The sequence below is a fragment of the Procambarus clarkii genome, chromosome 50 (assembly GCF_040958095.1).
Source record: "Procambarus clarkii isolate CNS0578487 chromosome 50, FALCON_Pclarkii_2.0, whole genome shotgun sequence".
NCBI lineage: Eukaryota > Metazoa > Arthropoda > Malacostraca > Decapoda > Cambaridae > Procambarus > Procambarus clarkii.
In genome coordinates this window covers 15,457,333-15,466,968 of record NC_091199.1, presented here as the reverse complement: position 1 = coordinate 15,466,968, position 9,636 = coordinate 15,457,333, and the positions used below count along the sequence as shown (strand labels likewise).

The following is a 9,636-nucleotide window of genomic DNA, read 5'->3' as shown; positions in this document are numbered from 1 at the left end:
GACTTTGTCGTGTCTAGTGTGCCAACCACCAGATTTTCCACAGTGCAGGCCATGCAATCCATATTCGTTAGCATCTGCCTCGCCGCAAATACACCTATGAACAGTGTGGATAGGGGCAGCAAGACGGAGAGCGACTGCAATACGGAGCTCCTGCGGATCAAGACATGTGCCTGTCGCAGACATAGGGACTGCCAAAAGGAAGTCCCCTGCATGAGGAGCCTGCACAGCTGTGAGGCGTGCACAATCATTGGGGGTTGTTGATATATATATATATATATATATATATATATATATATATATATATATATATATATATATATATATATATATATATATATATATATATATATATATATATATATATATATGTCGTACCTAGTAGCCAGAACGCACTTCTCAGCCTACTATGCAAGGCCCGATTTGCCTAATAAGCCAAGTTTTCATGAATTAATTGTTTTTCGACTACCTAACCTACCTAACCTAACTTTTTCGGCTACCTAACCAAACCTAACCTATAAAGATAGGTTAGGTTAGGTTAGGTAGGGTTGGTTAGGTTCGGTCATATATCTACGTTAATTTTAACTCCAATAAAAAAAAATTGACCTCATACATAATGAAATGGGTTGATTTATCATTTCATAAGAAAAAAAATAGAGAAAATATATTAATTCAGGAAAACTTGGCTTATTAGGCAAATCGGGCCTTGAATAGTAGGCCAAAAAGTGAGTTCTGGCTACTAGGTACGACATATATATATATATATATATATATATGTCGTACCTAGTAGCCAGAACTCACTTCTCAGCCTACTATTCAAGGCCCGATTTGCCTAATAAGCCAAGTTTTCCTGAATTAATATATTTACTATAATTTTTTTCTTATGAAATGATAAAGCAACCCTTTTCTCTATGTATGAGGTCAATTTTTTTTTATTGGAGTTAAAATTAACGTAGATATATGACCGAACCTAACCAACCCTACCTAACCTAACCTAACCTATATTTATAGGTAAGGTTAGGTTAGGTAGCCAAAATAAGCTAGGTTAGGTTAGGTTAGGTAGGTTAGGTAGACGAAAAAACATTAATTCATGAAAACTTGGCTTATTAGGCAAATCGGGCCTTGAATAGTAGGCTGAGAAGTGCGTTCTGGCTATTAGGTACGACATATATATATATATATATATATATATATATATATATATATATATATATATATAATGTCGTACCTAGTAGCCAGAACGCACTTCTCAGCCTACTATGCAAGGCCCGATTTGCCTAATAAGCAAAGTTTTCATGAATTAATTGTTTTTCGGCTACCTAACCTAACCTAACTTTTTCGGCTACCTAACCTAACCTAACCTAACCTATAAAGATAGGTTAGGTTAGGTTAGGTAGGGTTGGTTAGGTTCGGTCATATATCTATGTTAATTTCAACTCCAATAAAAAAATTGACCTCATACATAATGAAATGGGTAGCTTTATCATTTCATAAGAAAAAAATTTGAGAAAATATATTAATACATGAAAACTTGGCTTATTAGGCAAATTGGGCCGTGCATAGTAGGCTGAGAAGTGCGTTCTGGCTACTAGGTACGACATGGCAGTGAGGACCTTTCTGGTGTGCACTCCCTGGCACATTTTATCTGAGTGCCACTAGGTCCTGGTTGAGGCTCACTCCTCGATTTTCTCACCACAAATCTGTCCATGGAAGCTTGCTTTTCCCTTCTTCGCAAGCTGTCTCTGTAGTAAGGCATCACATTGTCATTGAAAAGATTAAGGCAACGGCCTACTACAGCTTTCTCTGGGTGTGTCTTTTCAACAATTGTTTGAATGTCTTCCCACATCTGACACGCCTTCCTAATTTCTGCAGAAGGGACATTCGCTACTGCCTCATCCTCCTCCACTGTAGAATCATCAGCTGTGTCTTCTTGCTGTTCCTGTTGAAGGGCTTGGAGTTCTTCGGTTGTCAGTTCTTCGTTGTGTTCTTCTACCAACTCCTCCACATCATCATCATCCAATTCCAAGCCCATTTGCCGACCCAGAGTAACAATTTCGTCAACAATAGGCGCATCATTTACAGGCTCAAACCCCTCAAAGTCTAGTTCTCTCACACATTCAGGCCACAATTTTCTCCAGCCAGAGATCAGGGTTCTCTGAGTCACTTCTTGCCAGGCTTTGTCAACGAGTTTTAAAGCACTACAAATGTTAAAATGGTGTTTCCAGAACTCTTTGAGAGTGAGGTTTGTGGCTTCAGCCACTTCAAAACATATCCGGAAAAGTGCCCTTTCATAAAGTTTCTTAAAATTCGCTATGATTTTCTGGTCCATAGGTTGAATTAGAGGAGTGGTGTTAGGAGGAAGGAATTTAACTGTGAGGAATTTATTGTATCTGGGCAACAAATCTTCTTCCAATCCTGGAGGATGAGCAGGAGCATTGTCGAGGAGAAGCACGGCTTTGACTGGCAAATGTTTCTCCTGCAGATATTTTTCTATGGCAGGGCACACCACTTCATTCACCCACTCCGAAAAAATAAGCCTAGTCACCCATGCTTTTTTATTAGCTTTCCACATCACACACAAATGGGTTTTCTGCACTTTATACTGTTTGAAAACCCTTGGATTTTCAGAATGATACACTAGCAAGGGTTTAATTTTCAAATCGCCACTCGCATTTGAACACTGCACAACCGTAAACCTATCTTTCATAGGCTTGTGTCCGGGTAAGGATTTTTCCTCCTTGGTAATGTATGTCCTCTTAGGCATTCTTTTCCAAAACAGTCCTGTTTCGTCACAATTAAACACTTCTTGCGGAAGGTATCCCTCAGCCTCTGCAAACTCTTAAAATTCCTCAATAAATCGTCCAGCAGCTGGTTTGTCTGAGCTGGCTGCCTCCCCATGCCTTGTAACACTATGGATACCACTTCTTCTAAATTTTTCAAACCAGCCCCTGCTTGCCTTAAACTCTTTCGTATCTGCATTACTCGTTGCAGGGGTCTTCTTTAGAAGGTCTTCGTGCAACACCCTGGCTTTCTCACGAATGATGGCCTCTGAAACACTATCACCCCTTAACTCCTTGTCGTGTATCCAAATTAATAACTTTTCCACTTCTTCAAGTATTTGTGGTCTTTGTTTCGTCATTGTTCTTACGCTTTTTGCCACGTTAGCACCCATAATCTCATTTTTCTTCTTAAGTACTGTATAGTGCATATTGTTGATGTGGCTTTGTTGTACTGCCTACAAAGTTTAACAACACGTGTACTGTTCTCATGCTTCCGAATGATCTCTTGTTTCTCCTCTATTGTCATCCTCACATGGGCTTTCTTGCCTTGATCCTTACCACTGGCTTTCTTGCGACTCATGGTGAGATATATAACAAAAAATTGCATAGTCAAATGACCAAAAATCCAACAAAACACTGAAAATCTGGGTGAAGAGTTGATGTGTGATAGTCACTGGGCGGGAGACAATGGTAAACTGAGGGGCGACAATCGCCGTACCACCACACGCTAGGTCGGCCTGAACGTGTATCAACAAACTTGCATTCTGAGGTAACCCTCGTCTTCCGAGACACATTTTCCCGAGGAAATCCGGCTCGTATTCCGAAAAACTCGCATACAGGGACACTCGTATTCCGAGGTACCACTGTATAGGTACAGTATATATGATAATGCATTTTTATTGTGTACAAGAAAAAAAAAAGGACACCGACACAAACGCCTCCTGAAGGTCACCTCTTACGCATCCAACGCACTGGGGTTGGTCCCATATAGTACATTGAATCGAGGTTGTACTGTACTCGTTTCAGTTTTCTCGCCTTAATTCTCGTGCTACGTCGCTCGTTTTGGTATCATTGTGTTCGCAAATGAATTCCCTACAGGTGTACAGTATATGAATATAATGTACAAAAGCCTGGCATACCTCCCCACAGGAAAGCCTAAAGTTACCCGTAAACGAGCACCAATTTGTACACTGCAACCTAATGTGTAAACTCATTCAGTTTGATAACATAAATTTTCGTGCAACGTCTTTCATTTTGGTATCAAAATGTTCGCAATAAAAAGGTGCGTATTTTAAAACTAGTCTCATAAAAATAGAGCAATAACTGGAATTTTAACAAATATTTTAATTCTTGAAGCTCATCATCATAATTATTTATATCTTTCCAGTGTTCTGACATAAATTTTTGTGTTACATCTTTCATTTTGGTATCAAATTGTTCACGATGTAAAGGCGCGCATTTTAAAACTAGTCCCAACATAAATAGCACAATAAATAGAATTTTAACAAATATTATAAAATTTTGACTAAAAACCTATTTATAATCATATAAGTGTTCGGACATCAAGTTTCATGTTACATCTTTCATTTTGGTATCAAATTGTGCGCATTCTAAAGGCGCTTATTTTGATACTATCCCGAGGTCGACTGGATAAAAAATTAATTTTATATAAATATTTTTGTAGTGAACACAAGTCCGGTCCACGGCTAGGACTTGGGAGAAAAAAACGGACGAACATCAGGTCCAAAGAGACCGATAGTGTTAATTTATTTTGTTTACGTATTAGAATACATTGCTTGCATTTTTTCACTAATTATCTTACAGTGTAGACGTCGAATTTCTGTGTCTGGGCAATAGTATCCTGGGTACATTTTACTTATTGGAAACACATTTCTAGTAAGCACACACATACACAGTGGTAACTCGAGATGGGCCTCATTTACACAACAATGGACTTTTTTTTTGTATAATTTGTTCACTTTATATTAAGGTATGTTATCTTAATGATTTTTACAATTGTTTAAATAGCTAGCTTAGCACTATGGATAACTATAATTTCCTGTTGTAACGGCGAGGGATGTGATTTTTCAATGTCTGGACAACTTATGCCTAAGGGTTCCTGGCACAATGAGGGAAGGCCGGTGGTTGTACTGGTTGTCTACACTCAAATTTCACTCATTATTTGAGTGGTTATCCTTCAACAACATGAAGGATAACATCCAAACAAGCCCAACATGAAAGATATCAAAATAAGCCCAGCATGAAGGCTCTACTACCTCCTTTAGAAGCAAAATGAGGTAGGGTTGCCAGTTTCATCACAATGACAACCCTGCTGTATGTGATAGCCTGTTGGACCAAGTTATCACAAGTCGAGCATGGCCCAGCAAGGGCAATAGAACAACTCCCAGACCCCCTCACAGGTGTGCTCCAGGTATGCTCCAAAAATGAATATCGTGCATCACTGAGTGGAACATTTTTGCATGTACTGTATAAGCTACTTCACGTCCCCGACCATCCTACCTAATTTCACTAGAAAATCTGAGATGGCCGGGTTGAAAAGCCCACATTTCTGTGTTTTGGCAAGGAAGGGCTCCCACAACACTCACCAGGTGTGTGTGTGTGTGTATGTGATGCCTCGGCACCCACAACTGTGCACACAGGTGGTGCCTCGGCACCCACAACTGTGCACACAGGTGGTGCCTCGGCACCCACAACTGTGCACACAGGTGGTGCCTCGGCACCCACAACTGTGCACACAGGTGGTGCCTCGGCACCCACAACTGTGCACACAGGTGGTGCCTCGGCACCCACAACTGTGCACACAGGTGGTGCCTCGGCACCCACAACTGTGCACACAGGTGGTGCCTCGGCACCCACAACTGTGCACACAGGTGGTGCCTCGGCACCCAAAACTGTGCACACAGGTGATGCCTCGGCACCCACAACTGTGCACACAGGTGGTGCCTCGGCACCCACAACTGTGCACACAGGTGGTGCCTCGGCACCCAAAACTGTGCACACAGGTGGTGCCTCGGCACCCACAACTGTGCACACAGGTGGTGCCTCGGCACCCACAACTGTGCACACAGGTGGTGCCTCGGCACCCACAACTGTGCACACAGGAGGTCCCTCGGCACCCACAACTGTGCATACAGGTGGTGCCTCGGCACCCACAACTGTGCATATAGTTGGTATCACAGCACCCGTGAAGTACGCATGTAGGTGGTACCACAGCACCCGTGAAGTACGCATGTAGGTGGTACCACAGCACCCGTGAAGTATACATGTAGGTGGTACCACAGCACCCGTGAAGTACGCATGTAGGTGGTACCACAGCACCCGTGAAGTATACATGTAGGTGGTACCACAGCACACCTGCAAAGTACACATGTAGGTAGTATCTGCTTGATACCTGCTTGATGGGGTTCTGGGAGTTCTACTACTCCCCAAGCCCGGCCCGAGGCCAGGATCGACTTGTGAGAGTTTGGTCCACCAGGCTGTTGCTTGGAGCGGCCCGCAGGGCCACATACCCACCACAGCCCGGCTGATCCGGAACTTCTCTTAGAAAACAGTCCAGTTTTCTCTTGAAGATGTCCACGGTTGTTCCGGCAATATTTCTTAGAGTCGCTGGGAGGACGTTGAACAACCGCGGACCTCTGTTGTTTATACAGTGCTCACTAATTGTGTCTATGGCACCTCTGCTCTTCACTGATTCAATCTTGCATTTTCTTCCATATCGTTCACTCCAGTACGTTATTATTTTACTGTGCAGATTTGGGACCTGGCCCTCCAGTATTTTCCATGTGTATATTATTTGGTATCTCTCTTGTCTCCTTTCTAGAGTACATTTGAAGAGCTTTGAGATGATCCCAATAATTTAGGTGTTTTATCTCATCTATGCGTGCCGTATATGTTCTCTGCATTCCCTCTATTTCAGCAATCTCTCCTGCTCTGAAGGGGGAAGTGAGTACTGAGTAGTATTCGAGACAGGACAACACAAGTGACTTGAAGAGTACAACCATTGTGATGGGATCCCTGGATTTGAAAGTTCTCGTAATCCAGCCGATCATTTTTCTGGCCGACGCGATATTTGCTAGGTTATGCTCCCTAAACGTTAGATCGTTGGACATCATTATTCCCAAATCCTTGACATGCTGTTTTTCTACTATGGGAAGATTCGATTGTGTTTTGTACCCTGTATTATGTTTCAGATTCTCATTTTTGCCGTACCTGAGTACCTGAAATTTATCACTGTTAAACATCATGTTATTTTCTGCTGCCCAATCGAAAACTTTGTTGACATCTGCTTGTAGTTTTTCAATGTCTTCAGCAGAGGTAATTTTCATGCTGATTTCTGTGTCATCTGCAAAGGACGACACGAAGCTGTGACGTGTATTTTTGTCTATATCAGATATGAGAATAAGGAACAGTAGCGGTGCCAGGACAGTACAGTACCTTGAAGTACAGAGCTTTTAACATCGCTTGGACTCGATTTTATCTGAATGACTGTTACTCTGTGTTCTGTTCGACAGGAAATTGAGTATCCAGCGTCCTACTTTTCCAGTTATTCCCATTGACCTCATTTTGTGAGCTATCACCCCATGGTCACATTTGTCGAATGCCTTTGCAAAGTCTGTGTATACAACATCTGCATTTTGCTTTTCTTCTAGGGCTTCTGAGATTTTGTCATAGTGGTTGAGTAACTGTGACAGACAGCATCTTCCCGTTCTAAATCCATGTTGTCCTGGATTGTGCAATTCATTGTTTTCCATACAACTAGAAATTTGATTCCTAATCACTCACTCAAACACTTTTATTAAGTGTGATGTTAGTGCAACTGGCCTATAATTTTTTGCCAAGGCTTTACTCCCCCCCCCCCCTTGTGCAACGGAGCTATATCTGCAGATTTAAGTGCTGCTGGTATCTCCCCTGTATCCAGGCACTTTCTCCATATTACACTGAGTTCTCTCGCTACTGGTACTTTACATTTCTTTATGAATATTGAATTCCATGAGTTAGGCCCAGGAGCTGAGTGCATAGGCATATTGTCAATTTCTCTTTCAAAGTCTTCCGAGTTTGTGGTAATATCCATTATATTATCTGCAGCTTGAATGTCATTCATAAAAAAGCTGTCTGGGTCATCAACTTTCATGTTGTTTATTGGTGTGCTAAACATAGCCTCATACTGGCTTCTTAGAATTTCACTAATCTCTTTGTTGTCCTCTGTGTACGTACCACACCCGTAAAGTACACATGTAGGTGGTACCACAGCACACCTGTGAAGTATGCATGTAGGTGGTACCACAGCACCCGTGAAGTACACATGTAGGTGGTACCACAGCACACCCGTGAAGTACGCATGTAGGTGGTACCACAGCACACCCGTGAAGTACGCATGTAAGTGGTACCACAGCACCCATGAAGTACGCATGTAGGTGGTACCCCAGCACACCCGTGAAGTACGCATGTAGGTGGTACCCCAGCACACCCGTGAAGTACGCATGTAGGGGGTACCCCAGCACACCCGTGAAGTACGCATGTAGGTGGTACCCCAGCACACCCATGAAGTACGCATGTAGGTGGTACCACAGCACACCCGTGAAGTACGTACGCAGGTGGTACCACAGCACACCCGTGAAGTACGCATGTAGGTGGTACCACAGCACACCCGTGAAGTACGCATGTAAGTGGTACCACAGCACCCATGAAGTACGCATGTAGGTGGTACCCCAGCACACCCGTGAAGTACGCATGTAGGTGGTACCCCAGCACACCCGTGAAGTACGCATGTAGGGGGTACCCCAGCACACCCGTGAAGTACGCATGTTGGTGGTACCCCAGCACACCCGTGAAGTACGCATGTAGGTGGTACCCCAGCACACCCGTGAAGTACGCATGTAGGTGGTACCCCAGCACACCCATGAAGTACGCATGTAGGTGGTACCACAGCACACCCGTGAAGTACGTACGCAGGTGGTACCACAGCACACCCGTGAAGTAAACATCACTTGGACTCGATTTTATCTGATTGACTGTTACTCTTTGTGTTCTGTTCGACAGGAAATTGAGTATCCAGCGTCCTACTTTTCCAGTTATTCCCACTGACCTCATTTTGTGAGCTATCACCCCATGGTCACATTTGTCGAACGCCTTTGCAAAGTCTGTGTATACAACACCTGCATTTTGCTTTTCTTCTAGGGCTTCTGAGATTTTGTCATAGTGGTTGAGTACCTGTGACAGACAGCATCTTCCCGTTCTAAATCCATGTTGTCCTGGATTGTGCAATTCATTGTTTTCCATAAAACTAGAAATTTGATTCCTAATCACTCTTTCAAACACTTTTATTATGTGTGATGTTAGTGCAACTGGTCTATAATTTTTTGCCAAGTACTCATGTAGGGGGTACCACAGCACACCCGTGAAGTACGCATGTAGGTGGTACCCCAGCACATCTGTGAAGTACGCATGTAGGGGGTACCACAGCACACCCGTGAAGTACGCATGTAGGTGGTACCCCAGCACACCCGTGAAGTACGCATGTAGTTGGTACCACAGCACATCTGTGAAGTACGCATGTAGGTGGTATCACAGCACATCTGTGAAGTACGCATGTAGGGGGTACCACAGCACACCCGTGAAGTACGCATGTAAGTGGTATCACAGCACCCGTGAAGTACGCATGTAGGTGGTACCACAGCACCCATGAAGTACGCATGTAGGGGGTACCACAGCACACCCGTGAAGTACGCATGTAGGGGGTACCACAGCACCCATGAAGTACGCATGTAGGGGGTACCACAGCACATCTGTGAAGTACGCATGTAGGGGGTACCACAGCACACCCGTGAAGTACGCATGT

General features: G+C 43.4%; 1 protein-coding gene across 25 annotated transcripts in view; it reads right to left on the bottom strand.

Annotated features, from left to right (window-relative positions):
- Window positions 1–9,636, bottom strand: part of LOC123772612 (protein bric-a-brac 2) — a 309,393-nt gene that overhangs the window by 212,792 nt on the left and 86,965 nt on the right. The gene's annotated exons all lie outside the window — the stretch shown is intronic.